Below are 23,606 nucleotides of genomic sequence, written 5' to 3'. Positions count from 1 at the left end.
TTAATAGGAAACTGTCATATGAGATTAAAAATCAAGTGTTGGATCTAAAGGGGAGATTTATGATTATACAAGCCGAAATCAACAATCGACTGTGGACATTTTGTAACATATATGGTCCAAATGAAATTGATACAGAATTCTGGGAAATGATTAAGAATAAATTAGCAAACTATCTAGGGCAAAACATAGTGATGGCAGGTGACTTTAATGCTACGATGCGGCCACAGATCGATAGGCTACGATCCGGAACCATCAGAAGGCATAATAGAGAGGCAAAGCTTCTACGGGAATTTGCAAAGACATTAAAATTAAGGGATATATGGCGCTTACAGCATCCAGATGAGCGCGAATTTTCATGCGAATCTAAATCATTTAAAAACTTTTCGCGGATAGATATGTTTTTGATAGACGAGAAATTATTGGCTCTGGATATGGAGACACAAATGGCCGAGATAGTAATTTCAGATTATGCGATTATTAACTTTGAAAATAGAGGGCGGGATGGATAAGGGCAGCAACAGAAACACGTTTAGATTCCCCAGATATATGTTACAGGACGAGAATTTCCAGAACTTCCTAACGGAAAGATGAAGAGAATATTATAGGCAGAACAGACTAGATGTGAGCAGCCCAGAAATATTCTGGGAAGCTGGTAAAGCTGTTTTATGGGGCAAAAGAAAGCGGAAGTTTAAAGATAGAGAGATCCAATTAGCCAATCATCTCAAAAATTCATATAGTAGGTATGTGATTACTCCAAATAGATATTCCTGGAATAGTTACAAAATAGCTAAATCAGAGCGGGAGACTTTTCTGAGAGAAAAGTGGGCAAGAGAAGATATTCGGACAAGAGCATACTGTCAGGGGTATCAGGGGATCGCCGCAAAGCATTTGGCAAAAATAATAAAATTTCGGAAAAAAAATAATCTAATATCAATTATTAAAGAAGGAGCAATGACCTTTATTCAATCAGCAGAGATAAGAGAGGCCTTTTTTAGATATTACCAGGAATTGTACTCCAGCGAGGTAATTGATGAGACGATAAAGGGTGAATTCTAGCGAAAGATCCGGGTCCCGAAAATAGATAAGAAGGACCTAGTCCAGATTAACTCCCCGATAACAGAGGAAGAAGTTAAAACTATGATTGATAGAATTAAAGTTAATAAGGCACCGGGGCCTGATGGTCTTCCACCAGAATTCTACAAAATTATTAAAAAAGATATCTCGGGTACACTGGTAGAACTATATAACAGTTATTATTTGCAAGGGAATCTAAACTCACCTTTTTTCACTGACTCAATAGTTTCATTAATACACAAGAAAGGGAAAGCACCAGAAGAGTTGGGATCATACCGACCAATTTCGCTCCTGAATCAAGACTACAAAATACTAATGTCAATTATAGCAGATAGATTGAAGAAAGGGGTTGGAAATTTGATACATAATGACCAATCAGGATTTATCCCGGGTAGAAACCCAGTACGGAATATGCGGAGGGTGCTAGTCATTCTAGACTATTATTTTAATAAATCCCAGAAGTCGAATAAAAAAATACAAGCAGATCTGGCTATGCTTATGATGGATGCAGAAAAAGCATTCGATTCTATCATTTGGGATCATCTATTTATGGCACTTAAGGAATTCAGTTTTGAAGATAATATGGTCCAGTTAATTAAGAGGATTTATACCAGCCCGCGGTCTCAACTGTTGGTAAACGGAGAATTATCTCACTATATAACTTTACAGAGAGGGACCAGACAGGGATGTCCCTTGTCACCATTATTATTCGATTTGGCATTGGAACCACTGTCTGTTCAATTTAGACAAGAATTAAAGGGAGTGGAATTTGGGGGACATAATCTCTCAATATCCTTATATGCGGATGATATTATGTTGTTTTTACAGCATACTAAAACAAGTATTCCCAAATGTCTGGCAATTATCAATAATTTTAGTCTGTTTTCAGGATATAAAATTAATAAGAAAAAGTGTCAGGGATTTATCTCTTTTCATGCTGTACCTTTAAGAAAGTGAACTCACTAGCCCTATTTAAGGCTCCTCCCAACAGAACTCATTGCTTGGTAATTTGTTGCTCAGTGACAAGCTGCTTCTGAAGAGACCTAGCCGTTTATACAACTCTGTATTTCACTTCATTTCTCTCCAAACTCACCCTGAGTTTCTGCATGCTTGAATCAACCTGCAGATGCTCTTTTGTGCCTGAAGATTTTCACCGTTTATTCCAGTCAGAGACTTCTCTGTCTCTCTCCTGTATTGAAGTTACTCCCTGCAGCGTGTGACGTCACGCCCGACATTCTCCCGCCGAGGTTCTCTGTCAGGCTCGCTGTGATACCGCTGGGACTGTTTGCTGTCTGGTAACAGTATTACTCTGCTCATTTGCCATCTCCTGTAATACTGGTCTGTATATATTGCATTGTATGAACTGTGTGTACTGCTGCAACTTCATTACACTAAAGCTTGCCATATTAACTGTGTAACTCTCACCTGCTGGGGATTCATATACGCTTCAGATGACAAATATGCACTAAACTATTTCTTCTACTTACTAACTTGCATACAAATAACTGTGACAAAGATTCATATTGCTACCATTTCTCATAAACGGACTTCCTAAGCATACTTCAGTCTTTATCACAATTAACCTTCATATCTGCTTGCAAATAACTGTTTGTATAACTTCAACTTTACCTGTTTCATGAGATTTACACAGCTTCTTATGCTTTCATTGAACAAGTTTGGAAATAACTAATATTCATTATCAAATTATGGTTTACATAATGCCCTCAGTTTGATTTACTCATTCAGATAACAAAGTACTGTGTGATTTCTGGTGTGTTTGCTAAAGCCTGCTGCATAAACTATTTTACACTGCTTGTGTGAGTGAATCAAGGCACCTGCAGTAATTAACTCTTTCACTACTGTTGAAGTTACATTCCTCTAAGAATTACTCTCCTTTTCTGCTGCTAGCAATCATTGTTGCGTGAAGGTTCCGTTTTCACTCAGCTACCCTGCTGTAGTGACCCTCAGATCAATGAGCATATCAGGGTTCCCTTAAGTTCAATCTGTGGGAATCCGAGGTAAGGTGTGAGACTGAGTGGTTCTACATTAGCAGTAAGCTGTTATAGTAGTGTTTTCTAAAAGAATTTAGCAAATCCTAACATATTACCAAGCCTTAAAAAAAAGAATACTACTAACAGCTAAAATCATGGATGTAAGTGACCTGTCCAGGAGAGTTGGTTCTCTAGCTCAGAGTATGGATCACATGATTCAAGGCTTAAGGGATATTCAATTAGAGAATCAGAATATAACATTTTTTTATTAATGATCACCTTGCTAACAAAACTCCTAATGTTGAGTCATCCCCAGAACCCATTGTTAGTCCGCCTGAAAAGTTCTCTGGGGACAGATCTATGTTCAGGGATTTCAGGAATTCCTGCACTCTGCTTTTTACTTTGAAACCTAAGTCATACCCAACTGACAGGATTAGAGTTCTAACTGTAATTTCATTTCTCAGAGGTGAGGCCAGGTCTTGGGCCAATGCTTTTTATGAAAAAGATGATCCTAAATTCCCTAGAAGATTTTTTTTCTGCTATGTCTCTCTTATATGAAGATCACAATAAAAAAATACTGCTGAAACTGCCATTAGATCTTTAAGGCAGGGCAAAAGAATGGTAGAAGATTACATTACTGAATTCAAAAGATGGGCTCCTGACACCCTTTGGAATATTCCTGCTCTACGCAATCAGTTCCGTTTGGGGCTCAATGATGCAGTTAAGGATGAGTTGGCAAGGGGTGTGATTCCAGAGGACTTGGATGCCTTGATGACCCTCTCTATTGGCATAGATTGTCGACTTAGGGAAAGGAAGTCAGAAAGATCTTATTCGGAGAATACCACCAGAAGGACTCCCAATTATTATCACTCAACCCCTACCACAGTATCCACTAGATCCATAGAAGAACCCATGGATGTTGCAGTTATTAGGGGACCCTTAAGACCTGAAGAGAAAGCAAGGCGTAAGCTTCTAAACTTATGTTTATACTGTGCTGAAAAGAACCATGGAGTTAGGGACTGTCCCTCTCTGATTCGACAAAAGAAGGGTAAGGTTTCATCTAATGACCATACAGTTAATTTGGTTAACAGCATAAAATCTCATCTATCTATTTATGTCTCCTTACAGTGGTCCCATCAGAAGATAAACGTTCAGGCCATAATTGACTCTGGGGCTTCTGGGAATTTTGCTGATAACACTTTTATTGTTAATAATCACATACCACTAATAAAAAAGAATGTTGCACTAGCTATTCGTCTGGTTGACGGTTCATTCTTTAGCTCTGGTCCCATAACTCACCACACTATCCCACTCAAAGTGGTTACCCCTTCAGGTCACACAGAGTTTATTTCGTTTGATGTCCTTCCATCTTCTGTTTATCCACTAATTCTTGGATTGAATTGGTTAATAAAACATAACCCCACTATTTCGTGGTCTACAGCATTAGTGGTTTTCGATTCAAATCATTGTAAGCAATCCTGTTTTGGGGTACACACACTTTGTCAAATCACTGAACATAAGTTACCAGAATGCTATAGTGAGTTTGCTGATGTTTTTGATAAAAAAGAGGCTGAGTCCTTACCTCCACACAGAGACTATGACTGTCCTATTGATCTTATACCTGGAAGCTCCATACCTTACGGTCACATATATCCGTTGTCACAGCCAGAGTTAAATCATTTAAAAGAATATTTAGATGACAACTTGAAAAAAGGGTTTATTAGACCTTCCACCTCCTCTGCAGCTGCAGCAATGTTCTTTGTAAAAAATAAAGATGGCAGTCTTAGGCCTATCATCGATTATAGGCAGTTGAACAAATGCACAAAAAAGAACAGATACCCCCTGCCCCTCATACCTGAACTTATTGAACGTTTACAAGGTGCCACAGTTTTTACTAAACTAGACCTCAGCGGTGCCTATAATTTGATCAGGATGAGGGCAGGGGATGAATGGTTAACTGCATTCCGTACTAGATACGGTTTGTATGAATACACTGTAATGCCCTTCAGGTTGTGCAATGCCCCAGCGACATTTCAGTGTTTTATAAATGATGTCTTTCATGATTTGTTAGATGTCTGTATTGTCGTATACTTGGATGACATCTTGGTTTATTCAAATTCTCTACAGGCTCACATTGTACATGTCAAACAAGTATTAACACGTTTAAGGGCACACCATCTCTATGCAAAGCTTGAAAAGTGTATTTTTAACACAAACACCATATCATTCCTTGGCTATTGCATCTCACCAGCTGGAATTTCAATGGAGTCAAGCAAAGTGGACGCTATCACTAACTGGCCTATTCCACGTAATAAAAAAGATGTTCAAAGATTTCTTGGCTTTGCGAACTTTTATAGAAAGTTCATTAAAGATTTCTCTCTTATTGTCAGACCTCTCACTACGCTAACACGTAAGCAAGTTAAGTTTGTTTGGAATCAAGATGCTGATCATTCCTTTAATATTCTAAAAAGTAAATTTGTCTCAGCCCCTATTTTACAATTTCCAGATCCCACATGTCAATTTACGCTGGAAGTTGATGCTTCTGAGTTTGCTGTGGGGGCTGTTTTATCTCAAAGACATTCTGATAAAGAACCTTTGCATCCTGTCTCCTATTATTCTAGAACTATGAGTTCAGCGGAGATTAATTATGGAAATGGTGATAAGGAACTTCTTGCAATCAAATCAGCTTTGGAGTTTTGGCGACACCTCCTGGAGGGTGCAACATATCCAATCACCATCTATACTGATCACCGTAATTTAGAATATTTAAAATCAAACAAGACCCTTACTGCTCGCCAGGTTCGATGGAGTTTGTTCTTTTCTCGTTTTGATTACGTTATAACTTATAGACCTGGATCCAAAAATATGAAAGCCGATGCTCTTTCTAGAAAAGACCCTCGTCCTACTGATGTGGTTTCTCCTTTATCTATCATACCTTCAGATAGAATTATTTGTCTAACAACTGATTTTAAAACCACTCTACAAGAACATTTAAGGTATGACTCATCTTTGGATCAATTGGATGTACTAAAACATTCGGACAATTTACACTACCATGGCACTCTATTATATATACCTCCTTCTCTCAGGAATGAGGTACTTACCTTTGCCCATGACTCCTTGTTGGCTGGTCATCCTGGAGTTCATAGAACTGCTCATTTGATTAAAAGGAATTATTGGTGGCCTAAGATGCATGATACTATTCAACAGTACATTGAATCCTGTATGGTATGTACAACTAAGAAACATCAGCATAAGAGTCCCTATGGTTACCTTCTCTCCTTACCAGTACCAGATAGACCTTGGGCAGCGATTGCTATGGATTTCATTGTTGATCTACCTTCATCAGCTAATTATAACACCATATTAGTAGTAGTGGACTTATTTTCTAAAATGGCACATTTCCTACCACATAGAGGATTGCCTACAGCTTCAGAAACTGCTTCACTTTTTCTGAATCACATTGTGAAATTGCATGGTCTACCTGAGTCAATTACCACAGATAGAGGTACGCAATTCACTTCAAGGTTTTGGAATCAACTGTGCTCCTCTCTCAACATTTCCAAACGTTTGAGTACCGCTTATCATCCACAAACGAATGGTCAAACAGAAAGGACAAATCAAACATTAGAGCAATACCTTCGTTGCTACTGCACCCAACAACAAGATAACTGGCATTCTCTACTTGCTACTGCCGAATTTGCCCATAATAATGCTGTAAATTCGTCAACTAAAATGACACCATTTTACATCAACTATGGATTTCATCCTTCATATTACCCAAATCGGACCAACAATTCCGACATGCCTATAGTCAATGATCTTGTTAACACCATTGCCACTAATTTCACAACATTGAAACAAGTCTTACAAGAAGCTCAGGCTGTTCAGAAACACCATTATGATCTACGTAGATCCAAGCCCCCAGATTACAAGATTGGCGACAAAGTCTGGTTAAGCACTAAACATTTAAGGTTACAAGTTCCTTCTAAAAAACTCGCTTCTCTATATTTAGGGCCTTATCCAATACAAAAGGTCGTCAATGTTAATGCTGTAACACTTCAGCTACCAGATTCTCTAAAGATACATCCCACATTCCACGTTTCTCTCTTGAAACCGTACAGTACAATCAGAGACACGACTCAGAATGACACGGTGGATCCTTCAGTTATTGATGGCATGGAGTATGAGATTGAGTCTATCCTAGACTCTTGTTACCATCATAATCAACTTCAATATCTTGTCAGTTGGAAAGGGTTTGGTCCGGAGGAGGACTCTTGGGAACCTTCCACTAATGTCTCTGCTCCCCGTCTTGTCTCCTTGTTTCATCGTAGGAATCCTGATCGTCCTGGTCCTTGATCCGCGGAGCGGCTCCTTGGGGGGGGGGTGTCCTGTCAGGGATTTATCTCTTTTCATGCTGTACCTTTAAGAAAGTGAACTCACTAGCCCTATTTAAGGCTCCTCCCAACAGAACTCATTGCTTGGTAATTTGTTGCTCAGTGACAAGCTGCTTCTGAAGAGACCTAGCCGTTTATACAACTCTGTATTTCACTTCATTGCTCTCTAAACTCACCCTGAGTTTCTGCCTGCTTGAATCAACCTGCAGATGCTCTTTTGTGTCTGAAGATTTTCACCGTTTTATTCCAGTCAGAGACTTCTCTGTCTCTCTCCTGTATTGAAGTTACTCCCTGCAGCGTGTGACGTCACGCCCGACATTCTCCCGCCGCGGTTCTCTGTCAGGCTCGCTGTGATACCGCTGGGACTGTTTGCTGTCTGGTAACAGTATTACTCTGCTCATTTGCCATCTCCTGTAATACTGGTCTGTATATATTGCATTGTATGAACTGTGTGTACTGCTGCAACTTCATTACACTAAAGCTTGCCATATTAACTGTGTAACTCTCACTCTAACTTGCATACAAATAACTGTGACAAAGATTCATATTGCTACCATTTCTCATAAACGGACTTCCTAAGCATACTTCAGTCTTTATCAAAATTAACCTTCATATCTGCTTGCAAATAACTGTTTGTATAACTTCAACTTTACCTGTTTCATGAGATTTACACAGCTTCTTATGCTTTCATTGAACAAGTTTGGAAATAACTAATATTCATTATCAAATTATGGTTTACATAATGCCCTCAGTTTGATTTACTCATTCAGATAACAAAGTACTGTGTGATTTCTGGTGTGTTTGCTAAAGCCTGCTGCATAAACTATTTTACACTGCTTGTGTGAGTGAATCAAGGCACCTGCAGTAATTAACTCTTTCACTACTGTTGAAGTTACATTCCTCTAAGAATTACTCTCCTTACTGCTGCTAGCAGTCATTGTTGCGTGAAGGTTCCGTTTTCACTCAGCTACCCTGCTGTAGTGACCCTCAGATCAATGAGCATATCAGGGTTCCCTTAAGTTCAATCTGTGGGAATCCGAGGTAAGGTGTGAGACTGAGTGGTTCTACATTAGCAGTAAGCTGTTATAGTAGTGTTTTCTAAAAGAATTTAGCAAATCCTAACAAAAAGGAAAGTGGCACAGTTTCTCCTCTGCTAGTGATCAGGAACGCCTTGATATCTATAGTATATAAAATAATAAAACAGAGTTGGTTATATATTGTTATAAAGTCATGGGTTTTGTTTAAGTTTCTCAGGTTAAGTTCATTTTCTAGATTTGAACCCTAAAAATTGAAAAATAGAGATTCTCCTCAGGAGATCCAAAAGTGGTCTCGGTGCTTTCAGATGATACCTTTATTGGTTCTGTTTAGAGTGTTATAAGGGTCCATGAGTGGCCCTCTAGATCATTTTAAAGGTACAGAATGTAATAGGCATTTATTGTATTATCTAATCTATGATTGTTATGGCATGTAACCACACTTTGACTAAACAACCTAATAAGTACTGATTGTATTTGTGGAATGTACCCATCTGTAAAACTTCCATTGACATGTATGCCCTGTTTGCCTGTTAACGAATCTCAATAAAAACAAAATAAAAAAAAAATAAAAAAAAAATTAAAAAAAATAAACTCTTGATTGAAGAATCAGACACCTAACTTTACTCCTCCTTGCAACTGACACAAGAAAAGAGAATGACTGGGGGTTGTGGATAAGGGAGTGGTATTTAACAGCTTTGCTGTGGTGCTCTTTGCCTCCTCCTGCTGGCCAGGAGTGATATTCCCAATAGTAATTATAATGATCCGTGGACTCACCGTGCCATTAGAAAGAAATATTAATATTCATTGTGACATAAATAAAAGATAGCATGATGTTAAACAACAAAACATTGAATTATGCCTTTTAATTCTTAAAACACAAGGCTTTATTTACAACTGACAAGAGATTTTTTGTTTAGTTTATCTCAACGCAGAAAAGCAGAGAGGGGAATAAACACTTCAGGCTCTCATACTAGGTCTGAAAACTTAGACAAATATTTAATAGTGCGTACTAAGTTTTTAAAAAGTGACGTAGATTAAGCATTTTAAAATGGTTGCCATTAACTCATTATTACATATTCTTCATAATGTACATTTGGAGGTTAAGTGCATATAATTTATGGTTAATAGAATTATTTAAAATGCCTGAGGGCAAAAATATCCATTATAAAAATACTGAGAAAACCAAGACATAAAGAAAACAAACATTTAAATGCAAAGGTCTTGAACAATTAAACTTTTTAATTTTAACAGGGTTGACTATTTGTGAGCTAACTAGGACAATTGTGTAGCTGCTGGACACTAAAGATTAGATGCTGTTCAATCACCTAAAGCAGGAATAAAGATTACATTGTCTTCTATACTGGTGCTGGAGAGATTGTATGTATAATTGATATGAAATGCATACAGTGGACCCTCTAAGCTGCCATGCACCATATAACACTGAACGTGGGTGCTGAGTCCTATGTATGTTTATGGATACTAAAGAGTGTCAGACCCACACAAAGAGGGCAAGGGTTATCAGAAGATAATTACATGCATAGGAATGGCAGACTGATTGAAGGTGCTATAATCAAAACGTAAACATAGTACCTTACTACCTCTTTAGCATATGCTGCCTGTATAAATCTGCCCCTAGGTTAGACTTCCAGTCTTCCAAGCAGATTGAACAGTTGATAAAAATAAGTGACAGTCTATAAAACTTTACTCAAACTAACAGGTGAAATTTGCAGCACCCTTTTCTCTCACACAGTATACTAATGAACCTCAACTGGGTCGGCCCGTCAATGTGTCTATAGCTCAACACTTTTAGCCCACATGCAGATAGCGATATACAGTATTGATAGGTAATCTTCACCCATGTAAAGAAAATGTCCAATCTGTGTCTCTCCCCCTCCCCGTAACGTCAAATGACTCACATGAACAATACAGGGTCACATCAAATGTAAAGGAAGATATCAAATGCACTCACATATGCAGATCTGTGCCGGTCTTTGGGAAAAAGTTTGTGATTACCCAGTTCAAGGTATCTCAACTATGAGCTGTAAACACTCAGATCGAGTATTCCCTCTTTCAGCACGCCGTCTGTGATACATGTCCGTGTGTGTCCTCTGTGCTGCTGCTAATCCTCCAATGGTGTGTGACTTGTAGCGTGACATATGATGGGGTGGGGGCAAAGGGCTGGTAGCCCGCTGTATCCCAGAGACTCTGTATCTTATACCGGTACTCCGGATCCAGGTGCTGGGGCTGTTTCGCTGCCTAGGTGCAATTTATCCGTGCTCTCTGTGTATCCAAATTGTACTCAAATGACCAACAAAGAGAGAGCACCAGATAGGAAAAACATATACTCTTTATTTCTTAAAAACACACATGAAAAACAGGTTATAGCTGATAACCTCGGAGCAAAGTGGTAGGTGCGGGTATCCACGTACCCTGTGGCTGACGCGTTTTGGCTTATGCCGTAGTTGTAGCTATCGGGTACCTGTGCTTACACCTTTTTAAATGCTAAAACACTTTCTTATTGGTTAAAACAAAAACACGTCAATAAACACACACCTACACCTATGTATTAAAAATACGCCCATAAGGAGGGGCTCTAAATTATTAACTCTATATGAGATAGCCTGCACACATGACCTCCCTAATGGAAATTCTGCATTCTCAATTATTCTAATATACTCCTGCCTAATGGCTTCATGTATTTATTGGGAGTTATGGGAAGGTCTTATGCATCGTGATTTTTGCCTGAAAATAATATGAGAAACTTGAATAAACCTGCTATGATAAATATGTTGCTAGTCACTGATACATTATTAGTGCCCTGATATTGTCATAGGAAGATAAATAGGGAGAGGTCATCTCTTCCCTTATACAGCGATGTCCCTTTTTAACCCCTTCTATTATCTCCTGTTTATTGTGCGTATTATAACTGTTAAACTAGTCACAAAATATATCTGGGTTACAGTATAATTTATTATATCATTGTGCCTTGTTTATTACTTATCCTGTACTGTATATTATATTTGATCGCTTTTAAATATTCCGGATATACAGGAGAGTATCTAGATACAAGGTCCAAGATATAGGGGGGAGCAGTGCAGTTGAGTGCTTTGTATGTCAGTCAGAATTTTGTGTTTTCTTGTGGAGGCAAGAGGAAGTCAGTGAAGAGATTGGCAGAGAGGTGCAGATGAAGAGTGACGTGTAAGGAAGATCAGACTGGTTGAGGCATTTTTTATGGATTAAAAATGAGCTAGGCTGCAGCTAGGGAGACCAGGAGAGGATGGAGTTGCAGTAGTCGAGACAGGAAAAGATGAGAGAGTGGATAAAAATCTTAGTTGTTGAAATAAAAATAAACATATAATAAACCAGAGGACCTGTTCACAGCACATAGTGTAAAAGCACCACTGGAATACAGGCACTATATCTTTAAAGGAGAACCGATATAGGCAGAGGAGCTGATTAGTGCTGGACATTGCATATAGTGTCCAAGAAGACATCTTAGTTGCATATAAAAGATTAATCACACAACAAGTGACCTTGGGGAGCCAATGACACTGAAGGCATTCAAGGCACCCCCCTTTCCTGCTTAACTAAATGTCAGCAGGTCATATTCACAGTTCCTTTTACCATCATTGTCCAGTGAGGACACATACCTTGGGGAGTAGTGCCATGTCTACTATCTTACACATGCTCTAAACTAACAGCTTGCTCCAACTGAACTGTTAATTCAATATTGCCTTATATATTTAAGAGACCTCCCAAGACTATGAATTATTCATAAACCACCCTGAGGGGGGGGGGGGGTCGAGTGGGATTTTGTCACTGTCTATTTTCATGCAGAACTCATAGGTGAAACGGGACATTAAGAGTCTAAGTTGACTATAGTAAATCAAACAGGAGATCTTTGCTCAATAACCACAGCAAACGATGCCCAAATTTCCAGCAAAGCTCCTCCACTAGTGCTGTCCCATACAAGAATGTCACACTCTAATAGAAAAAAGCATCATCAAAGACAACTTGAAATGTACAGTCGCAGATCACTTTAATAGTAAGATACAGCTAGACAGAGACGACGCGTATACTAAGAGCAGCATTCACCAATAAGTCCTTAATAGACAAATACAAAGACATTCAGTTGTTCCCCGATTTATCTTCTCATACCCTCGCAAAAAGAAGGTCATTCACACCAATTAACCAGAATCTAAAAAGGAATGGGATTAAATACAGATGGGGTTTCCCCATGAAGTTATTTTTTAAACATGAGGGCAAGAGTTATGTTATTTCAACTCTGGATCAAGGCCTGAAGCTGATGACATCATAAGGCATCAGCACACAGACACCACACCATGGTACATCCTCAGAAGAACCAAAGGGCCTCAGATCTTCAGCACCGGAGTGGCAAACATTACCTAAAAGGCCAAACATGCAACTTGGAAGAGTGGATTCAGACGCCACTCGAGATTGATTTGACATCTTCTACATCACTTGTACTTTCTCCAGAAATAGTTTCAACATCTCTTGAGATTGAAAATAACTACATACAGGACCACAAAAGGAATAGTGGTAATTTTGAACCTCAAATAGAGCTCAGGAACTTGTTGTTCAAATATGTGTGTAACAATAATGTGCATATATAACTCTTTAATAGAACTAGAGTTCTCTCATATTGTTATTCTCCAAGAAAGGCTTACACATAGCTTCTTAAAGGGTTAATGTTAGAATCATACAGTTTACAACTAATAATATTGCTGTTTATAGACTTTACCAGACTCAAGGTTTTCTGAAAAATTAGATTAATGACTTTGATATCTCTTTACTTTTGTTGAGAGGTACCAATGACAGCAGTGCCTTTATATATACTCTTTACTTCCTTACAGTTATACTATATAATTCCAACAGTTTCTCATTATTCACTATTCCACTAGTGGTGATCATCAAACCTCTTGAGACTTTGAACTAATTTACACAGGATTACAAAATGAATTGTATAAATGTTAAACATCTGATATTGCCTAAAAACGTAATGTTTGAATATACATGTAATATTTATGTGCATATCTTTTTGTACTATGTTGCTTTTGGGGTTTTTTATCGTAAAGGCAATGATGTTAAAATATCCAAGGTAAATGTGAGTAATTTTGGTTCATACCAGTCTTGATGCTGTGTTAAAAAAAAGTTTAACAGAATATTTAGGTTCTTTAATTATATCCAGAGTCACCACAGTTAGCAGTGTATTGTCCCCTACCCCCTATATCGCTGTTACATAATTACAACAACCCCTCCCTACCTTTAGGAGCTCCACAACCCTTTGCTATAGGATTGAAAGTAGACTTTGTTCTCCCTAAAAGACTACACATTAACCTCCACCCATACCTCCTCCCCCAATTGACTAAGAATCCATATAAATCTGACATATTGCCCTCAGATAAATAGTCTAAATTTACAAAATTTGGTGAATTCTTGTCAGGGTGCCAGGAATCAGACAGAGACGAGAAGTGCAAAAATAATCACACCTTTATTAATAGCAAAAAAATTATAAAAAGTCCACAAAACAAATAATAAGCCAGGAATCAAAACCAGAGCTGGTAGTCAGACGAGCCGAGTCAGGAGCCAAAGCGAATAGTCAGATGAGCCGGAATCAGGAACAAGGAGAACAGCAGAGTCAGGAACAAGCCAGGGATCAGGAACCAGGAGTGGTGTCAGACAGCCAGGTAATAAACAGGAGCTCTCACAAACAGGTCTGAGACAACGCAAGGGCAAAGCTTAATGAACAAAGGCCCTTTAAATAATAAGTGATGACATCACAATTCTGAGATTGCATTCTGTCTCACACTGATGATGAACACCAGTCTGGCCATAAAAGGAAGTGCAGGGATTGAGCAGCATCACACATAATGCACCAAGTCAGCAAGAGAGGTTAGTAAAATGACTGCCAGCAACACATGGCAAACAAAAGAGGGAAAAAACCCTGACAGTACCCTCCCCTCAAAGACCCCACAAAAGGCTTACTGGGGAAACGGGCATGGAAGGCATGAGGGTGGGAGCATGAACATCAGAGAAGGGTACCCATGAACCCTCCTCCGGACCGTAGCCCCTCCAGTGAACCAAATACTGTACGCGGCCCCTGGACATACGAGAGTCAATAATGCTGCTGACTCAAACTCCTCATGATTGTCATCAAAGATAGGACGGGGATGAGGCAACACACTGGTAAACCGATTACAAACCAATGGTTTCAAGGGGGATACATGAAAACATTGGAGATGCGCATTGCAGGAGGAAGGTCAAGATCGTAGCCACAGGATTGACCCGTCTGAGTATTCGAAAAGGACCAACATAACGGGGAGCCAGTTTACTGGAAGGCACACAAAGGTTCAAAGTTGTGGGAGGACAGCCAAACTCTCTCACCAACCAGGTAGGAAGGTGCGGGCAGGCGCCTATGATCGGCCTGGAACTTTTGGCGCTGCATAGAACGATGAAGGCAATCCTGAATCTGCACCCACGTGGAACAGAGTTGCCGGAGATGCTCCTCCAAAGCCGGAATACCCTGAGACATGAATGTATCGGGCAACAAGGATGGTTGAAACCCATAATTCACTATGAATGGGGATAACTTGGAGGAAGCATTATTAGCACTATTACGAGCAAACTCTGCCCAAGGTAACAATTCAGACCAATTATTGTTGTGATTTGCGACATAGCAATGGAGGAACTGTTCCAGAGCTTGATTAGGCCGTTCCGCAGCCCCATTGGATTGAGGGTGATATACCGAGGAGAAGGAAAGCTGGATCCCCATTTGATCACAAAAGGAAACAATAAATGGATACAAACTGGCTACCCCGGTCAGACACTATCTCCTTGGGTAACTCATGTAAACGGAAGACCTCCCGGGCAAAAATTGAAGCAAGCTCATGACCGATAGGCAACTTCTTCAAGGGAATGCAATGTGACATTTTAGAAAAACGGTCAACCACCATAAGGGTAACAGTATTGCCATTGGAAACAGGGAGCTCGACAATGAAGTCCATGAAAAGATGTGTTCAAGGATGTTCACCATTAGCAATAGGTTGAAGAAGACCCACAGGAAGACGTCAAGGAGTCTTATTCTGTGCACAAACTGAGCAGGAGGCAACATACGCAGCAACATCAGAATGAAGACCTGGCCACCAGAATTGTCGAGTGACAGACCAAATCATTTGGTTCTTGCCTGGGTGACCTGCGGCTTTAGGATAGTGGTAAGTGTGCAAAAGTTTAGTTTGAAGATTCTCAGGAACAAAACACTTACCACTAGGTTTCTCAGGAGGTGCATTGGTTTGTGCAGCCAGGATCTCCTCCCCCAAGGGAGAAGTCAAATAAGTACGTATGGTAGCCAAAATATGGTCAGGAGGTATAATTGGAGTAGGTACAGACTCCTCCTTGGACAGAGGTGAAAATTGTCAAGAGAGGGCATCAGCCCTAACATTCTTACTACCAGGCAGGTAGGAGACCACATAATTAAACCGAGTCAAAAATAGCACCCATCTGGCCTGTCGGGCAACAAACGTTTTGCTTCAGATAGATAAGTTAAATTTTTGTGGTCAGTAAGAATGAGCACAGGTACGCTAGTACCCTCGAGAAGATGCCTCCATTCCCTGAGTGCCAAAATTATGGACAGTAATTCGCTGTCACCAATTTTATAATTGCACTCCGCTGGAGACAATTTCTTAGAAAAGAAACCACATGGATGCAAGGAACCATCAGGCGTAGGACATTGAGACAAGAGGGCACCTACTACAGTCTCAGACGCATCGACCTCAAGAACGAAAGCCAGGATAGGGTTAGGATGAGCCAGAACTGGAGCGGCAGCAAAGGCAGTTTTAAGACTATCAAAGGCCTTAATGGCAGTAGGTGACCAATGGAGTGGATCATTCTCTTTACGGGTCATGTCTGTGATAGGTTTGAACAAGGAAGAAAAGTTTTTAATAAACTTTCTATAGTAATTGGCGAACTCCAAAAAACGTTGAATAGACCGAAGACCAACTGGGCGAGGCCACTGCAGAACTGCAGATAACTTGTCAGGATCCATGGAGAACCCTGCAACGGAGATAACATAACCTAGGTAGGTTACTTGAGTCTGATGTAACTCACATTTCTCGAGTTTACAAAACAGGCCATTCTCACGTAGTCTCTGAAAAAACTCGTGTAACATCAGAACGATGAGCCTCAAGTGTGGGTGAGTGTATGAGGATGTCGTCTAAGTACACCACAACACACTGTTGCAACATATCTCATAGGACATCATTAATAAATTCCTGGAAAACAGCAGGAGCATTACAAAGGCTAAAGGGCATTACAAGATACTCATAATGCCTGCTCCTGGTGTTAAATGCTGTTTTCCATTCGTGACCCTCCTTGATCCTAACGAGATTGTACGCTCCTCTCAAATCAAGTTTAGTAAAGACCTTAGCTCCCTTGAGGCGGTCAAAGAGTTCCGTAATGAGCGGAATAACATAATTTATGTAAGAACTTACCTGATAAATTCATTTCTTTCATATTAGCAAGAGTCCATGAGCTAGCGACGTATGGGATATACATTCCTACCAGGAGGGGCAAAGTTTCCCAAACCTCTAAATGCCTATAAATACACCCCTCACCACACCCACAATTCAGTTTAACGAATAGCCAGAAGTGGGGTGATAAGAAAGGAGCGAAAGCATCAAAAATAAGGAATTGGAATAATTGTGCTTTATACAAAAAAAAATCATAACCACCACAAAAAAGGGTGGGTCTCATGGACTCTTGCTAATATGAAAGAAATTAATTTATCAGGTAAGTTCTTACATAAATTATGTTTTCTTTCATGTAATTAGCAAGAGTCCATGAGCTAGTGACGTATGGGATAATAAATACCCAAGATGTGGAACTTCCACGCAAGAGTCACTAGAGAGGGAGGGATAAAATAAAGACAGCCAATTCCGCTGAAAAATAATAATCCACAACTCAAAACAAAAGTTTTAATCTTAATAATGAAAAAAACTGAAAATATAAGCAGAAGAATCAAACTGAAACAGCTGCCTGAAGTACTTTTCTACCAAAAACTGCTTCAGAAGAAGAAAACACATCAAAATGGTAGAATTTAGTAAAAGTATGCAAAGAAGACCAAGTTGCTGCTTTGCAAATCTGATCAACAGAAGCTTCATTCCTAAACGCCCAGGAAGTAGAATTCTTTGAGGCGGGGATTTACCCGACTCCACATAAGCATGATGAATTAAAGACTTTAACCATGATGCCAAAGAAATGGCGGAGGCCTTCTGACCTTTTCTGGACCCAGAAAAGATAACAGACTAGAAGTCTTTCTAAAATCTTAGTAGCTTCAACATAATATTTCAAAGCTCTTACTACATCCAAAGAATGTAAAGATCTCTCCTTTGAATTCGTAGGATTAGAACACAATGAAGGAACAACAATTTCTCTACTAATGTTGTTAGAATTCACAACCTTAGGTAAAAATTTAAATGAAGTCCGCAACACTGCCATATCCTGATGAAAAATCAGAAAAGGAGATTCACAAGAAAGAGCAGATAACTCAGAAACTCTTCTAGCAGAAGAGATGGCCAAAAGGAACAGAACTTTCCAAGAAAGTAATTTAATGTCCAGTTAATGCAGGTTCAAACGGAGGGGCTTGTAAAGCCCTCAGAACCAAATTAAGACTCCAAGGAGGAGAGATTGATTTAATGACAGGTTTGATACGAACCAAAGCCTGTACAAAACAATGAATATCAGGAAGATTAGCAATCTTCCTGTGAAAAAGAACAGAAAGAGCAGAGATTTGTCCTTTCAAGGAACTTGCAGACAAACCTTTATCCAAACCATCCTGAAGAAACTGTAAAATTCTAGGAATTCTAAAAGAATGCCAAGAGAATTTATGAGAAGAACACCAAGAAATGTAAGTCTTCCAGACTCTATAATAAATCCTCCTAGACACAGATTTACGAGCCTGTAACATAGTATTAATTACTGAGTCAGAGAAACCTCTATGACTAAGAATCAAGCGTTCAATTTCCATACCTTCAAATTTAATGATTTGAGATCCTGATGGAAAAAAGGGCCTTGAGATAGAAGGTCTGGTCTTAACGGAAGAGTCCAAGGTTGGCAACTGGCCATCCGAATGAGATCCGTATACCAAAACCTGTGAGGCCATGCTGGAGCCACCAGCAGTACAAACGAACGTTCCATTAGAATTTTGGAAATCACTCTTGGAAGAAGAACTAGAGGTGGAAAGATATAGGCAGGATGATAATTCCAAGGAAGCGACAACGCGTCCACTGCCTCCGCCTGAGGATCCCTGGATCTGGACAGATACCTGGGAAGTTTCTTGTTTAGATGAGAGGCCATCAGATCTATTTCTGGAAGTCCCCAGATTTGAACAATCTGAAGAAATACCTCTGGGTGAAGGGACCATTCGCCCGGATGTAACGTCTGGCGACTGAGATAATCCGCTTCCCAATTGTCTACACCTGGGATGTGAACCGCAGAGATTAGACAGGAGCTGGATTCCGCCCATACAAGTATCCGAGATACTTCTTTCATAGCCTGAGGACTGTGAGTCCCACCCTGATGATTGACATATGCCACGGTTGTGACATTGTCTGTCTGAAAACAAATAAACGATTCTCTCTTCAGAAGAGGCCAGAACTGAAGAGCTCTGAAAATCGCACGGAGTTCCAAAATGTTGATTGGTAATCTCGCCTCCTGAGATTCCCAAACCCCCTGCGCTGTCAGAGATCCCCATACAGCTCCCCAACCTGATAGACTCGCATCTGTTGAGATCACAGTCCAGGTTGGACGAACAAAAGAAGCCCCTTGAACTAAACGATGGTGATCTATCCACCACGTCAGAGAGTGTCGTACATTGGGATTTAAGGATATTAATTGTGATATCTTTGTAAAATCCCTGCACCATTGGTTCAGAATACAAAGCTGAAGAGGTCGCATGTGAAAACGAGCAAAGGGGATCGCGTCCGATGCAGCAGTCATGAGACCTAGAATTTCCATGCATAAAGCTACCGAAGGGAATGATTGAGACTGAAGGTTTCGACAGGCTGAAACCAATTTCAGACGTCTCTTTTCTGTTAGAGACAAGGTCATGGACACTGAATCTATTTGAAAACCCAAAAAGGTTACCTTTGTCTGAGGAATCAATGAACTCTTTGGTAAATTGATCCTCCAACCATGTCTTTGAAGAAACGACACAAGTTGATTCGTATGAGATTCTGCAGAATGTGAAGACTGAGCAAGTACCAAGATATCGTCCAAATAAGGAAATACCGCAATACCCTGTTCTCTGATTACAGAGAGAAGGGCACCGAGAACCTTTGAAAAGATCCTTGGAGCTGTTGCTAGGCCAAATGGAAGGGCCACAAACTGGTAATGCTTGTCTAGAAAAGAGAATCTCAGAAACTGAAAGTGATCTGGATGAATCGAAATATGAAGATATGCATCCTGTAAATCTATTGTGGACATATAATGCCCTTGCTGAACAAAAGGCAGAATAGTCCTTATAGTTACCATTTTGAATGTTGGTATCCTTACAGAACGATTCAATATCTTTAAATCCAGAACTGGTCTGAAGGAATTCTCCTTCTTTGGTACAATGAATAGATTTGAGTAAAACCCCAGACCCTGTTCCAGAACTGGAACTGGCACAATTACTCCAGCCAACTCGAGATCTGAAACACATTTCAGAAATGTCTGAGCCTTCACTGGATTTTTTGGAATGAGAGAGAGAAAAAATCTATTCGCAGGCGGTCTTACCTTGAAACCTATTCTGTACCCTTGAGAAACAATGCTCTGAATCCAAAGACTGTGAATCGAATTGATCCAAATGTCTTTGAAAAATCGTAACCTGCCCCCTACCAGCTGAGCTGGAATGAGGGCCGCACCTTCATGTGGACTTGGGAGCTGGTTTTGACTTTCTAAAAGGCTTGGATTTATTCCAGATTGGAGAAGGCTTCCAAACAGAAACCGTTCCTTTAGGGGAAGGGTCAGGCTTCTGTTCCTTATTCTGACGAAAGAAACGAAAACGATTAGCAGCCCTATATTTACCTTTAGATTTTTTGTCCTGAGGCAAAAAAGTTCCTTTCCCCCCGGTAACAGTCAAAATAATTGAATCCAACTGGGAACCAAATAATTTATTACCTTGGAAAGAAAGAGAAAGCAAAGTTGACTTAGAAGACATATCTGCATTCCAAGTTTTAAGCCATAAAGCTCTTCTAGCTAAAATAGCTAAAGACATATACCTGACATCAACTCTAATGATATCAAAGATGGCATCACAAATAAAGTTATTAGCATGTTGAAGAAGTTTAACAATGCTATGAGCATTATGATCTGATACTTGTTGTGCTAAAGCCTCCAACCAAAAAGTGGAAGCGGCAGCAACATCAGCCAAAGAAATAGCAGGCCTAAGAAGATTACCTGAACATAAATAAGCTTTCCTTAGAAAGGATTCAATCTTCCTATCTAAAGGATCCTTAAAGGAAGTACTATCTGCTGTAGGAATAGTAGTACGTTTAGCAAGAGTAGAGATAGCCCCATCAACTTTAGGGATTTTGCAAGGACACTCATCTACATATAGTAGATAGCCAAACCAGTACTGAAACGAGAATCAGTAGAGGTAATGGTACATAAGAGTATATCGTCGATCTGAAAAGGGAGGTAAGAGATAAATCTCTACGACCGATAACAGAGAACCTATGAAATAGATCCCGTAGAAGGAGACCATTGAATTCAAATAGGCAATACTCTCTTCACATCCCTCTGACATTCACTGCACACTGAGAGGAAAACCGGGCTCCAGCCTGCTGCGAAGCGCATATCAACGTAGAATCTAGCACAAACTTACTTCACCACCTCCACGGGAGGCAAAGTTTGTAAAAACTGAATTGTGGGTGTGGTGATGGGTGTATTTATAGGCATTTTGAGGTTTGGGAAACTTTGCCCCTCCTGGTAGGAATGTATATCCCATACGTCACTAGCTCATGGACTCTTGCTAATTACATGAAAGAAAGGGTAAGCATTCTTAATGGTAAGACAATTAAGACCCCTATAATCAATGCATGGGCTTAACTCACCACCTTTTTTCTTCACAAAGAAGAAGCCAGCCCCTGCAGGAGAGCAGGATTTGCGGATGATCCCCCGCGACAGAGCATCGGCAACATACTCCTCCATAGCACAATTATCTGCAACAGACAGAGAGTAAATCCGGCCCTGAGGAGGAATGGCTCCGGGTTGCAGTTCTATGGCACAATCGTAAAACCGGTGAGGAAGCAACGTACCGGCACGCACCTTGTCAAAAACGTCTAGGAACTCTTGGTACTCCTCTGGCAATTGAGATACCGAAGAAGTGCACAAGACTTTAACTGGTTTCTGAAGACAAGTGGAAATACATTGCGGAGACCACGACAAAATTTCGGACCTGCGCCAGTCGAGACTGGGATTGTGCTTTTGGAGCCAAGGATAACCCAGAACAACCGGAAAATGCGGAACGGACAGAGGCAAAACATGGAATGGAGTGCTTTGATACAAAAGCACTGTCAATGAAATAGCCTGCAGCACCGGAGTCAACAAGAGCCTGGGTGACTATGGAGGAGTCCACCCAGGATAGGACAACCGTGACCAAAGGTTTCTCCTTTAGCGGTTCTGGGGACGAGGATAAAACACCCAAGGTCTGCCCCTGACAGGACCTTAGGTGTGAGCATTTCCCGGCCATATAGGACAAGACTTCAAAAGGTGGCCCTGTAACCCACAATAGAGGCAGAGCCCCTCCCTCCTCCTAAAGGCCCTCTCTGCCGTGGAGAGATGCGTGAATCCCAACTGCATCGGCTCAGCAGTACTTGGTGACCCGGGACCAGGAGGCATGGGAGGAGAGGGAGGCATGGGTGGGAATGAACATGTAGGAGACAATGTAACAGGAGGTTTCCACAAGCGCTCCTTGAAAGAGGACCTCTCTCTGAGTCTGATGTCAATTAGGATAAAAAAGACACCAATGCCTCAAGATCCTCTGGTAAAGCTCTGGCAGCAACTTCGTCTTTAATTGCATCAGAGAGCCCATGAAAGAAGGCGGCAACAATGGCTTTATTGTTCCAACCTAACTCTGCAGCAAGCGTACGAAACTCAATGGCATACTGAGCAACAGATCTTCTACCTTGCTGAATGGACATGAGTCGTTTAGCAACAGAGGAAGAGCGAGCCAGAACATCAAACACCCTTCGAAAGGAGGCCACAAATTCAGGGTAATTTGAATCCACAGGTTTATTAGTCTCCCACAAGGGATTAGCCCAGGCAAGAGCTGTGTCAGAGTAACGAGATGAGAAATCCCACCTTAGCTCTGTCAGAGGGAAACGCCTGAGGTAACATCTCAAAGTAAATGCCCACCTGGTTCAAAAACCCTCTGCACTGAATAGGATCAACTCCAAATCGCTGAGGTAGAGGTGCAGAACCGGACATGCACCTGGTAGGACTAGGTGCAGCAGTGGAAACAGGAGCAGCCATAACTTGTGGGACACTTTGGTCCAAAAGTGCAGTGCGAGTCAGCAGGGTTTGCAGGGCTAGTGCAAATTGATCCAAGCGGTGATCCTGTTCATCCATCCTGGAAATTATGGCAGGTAAAGGTGGATTCTTAGCGGCATCAGGATTCATGGCCCTTGCATAATGTCAGGGTGCCAGGAATCAGACAGAGACGAGAAGTGCAAAAATAATCACACCTTTATTAATAGCAAAAAAAATAATAAAAAGTCCACAAAACAAATAATAAGCCAGAAATCAAAACTAGAGTTGGTAGTCAGATGAGCCGAGTCAGGACTCAGGAGCCAAAGCGAATATTCAGACGAGCCGAGTCAGGAGCCAAAGCGAATATTCAGACTAGCCGGAATCAGGAACAAGGAGAACAGCTGAGTCAGGAACAAGCCAGGGATCAGGAACCAGGAGGGACGTCAGACAGCCAGGTAATAAACAGGAGCGCTCACAAACAGGTCTGAGACAACGCAAGGGCAACACATAATGAACAGAGGCCCTTTAAATAATAAGTGATGACATCACAATTCTGAGACTGCATCCTGTCTCACACTGAT

The 23,606-nt window shown here is 40.5% G+C and overlaps 1 protein-coding gene across 1 annotated transcript in view; it reads right to left on the bottom strand.

Annotated features, from left to right (window-relative positions):
- Window positions 1-23,606, bottom strand: part of LOC128661294 (uncharacterized) — a 170,807-nt gene that overhangs the window by 107,700 nt on the left and 39,501 nt on the right. The gene's annotated exons all lie outside the window — the stretch shown is intronic.

Source organism: Bombina bombina, chromosome 5 (assembly GCF_027579735.1).
Source record: "Bombina bombina isolate aBomBom1 chromosome 5, aBomBom1.pri, whole genome shotgun sequence".
NCBI classification, from domain to species: Eukaryota; Metazoa; Chordata; class Amphibia; order Anura; family Bombinatoridae; genus Bombina; species Bombina bombina.
The sequence above is the reverse complement of the archived record's forward strand: the minus strand, read 5'-3'. Positions and strand labels throughout refer to the sequence as shown.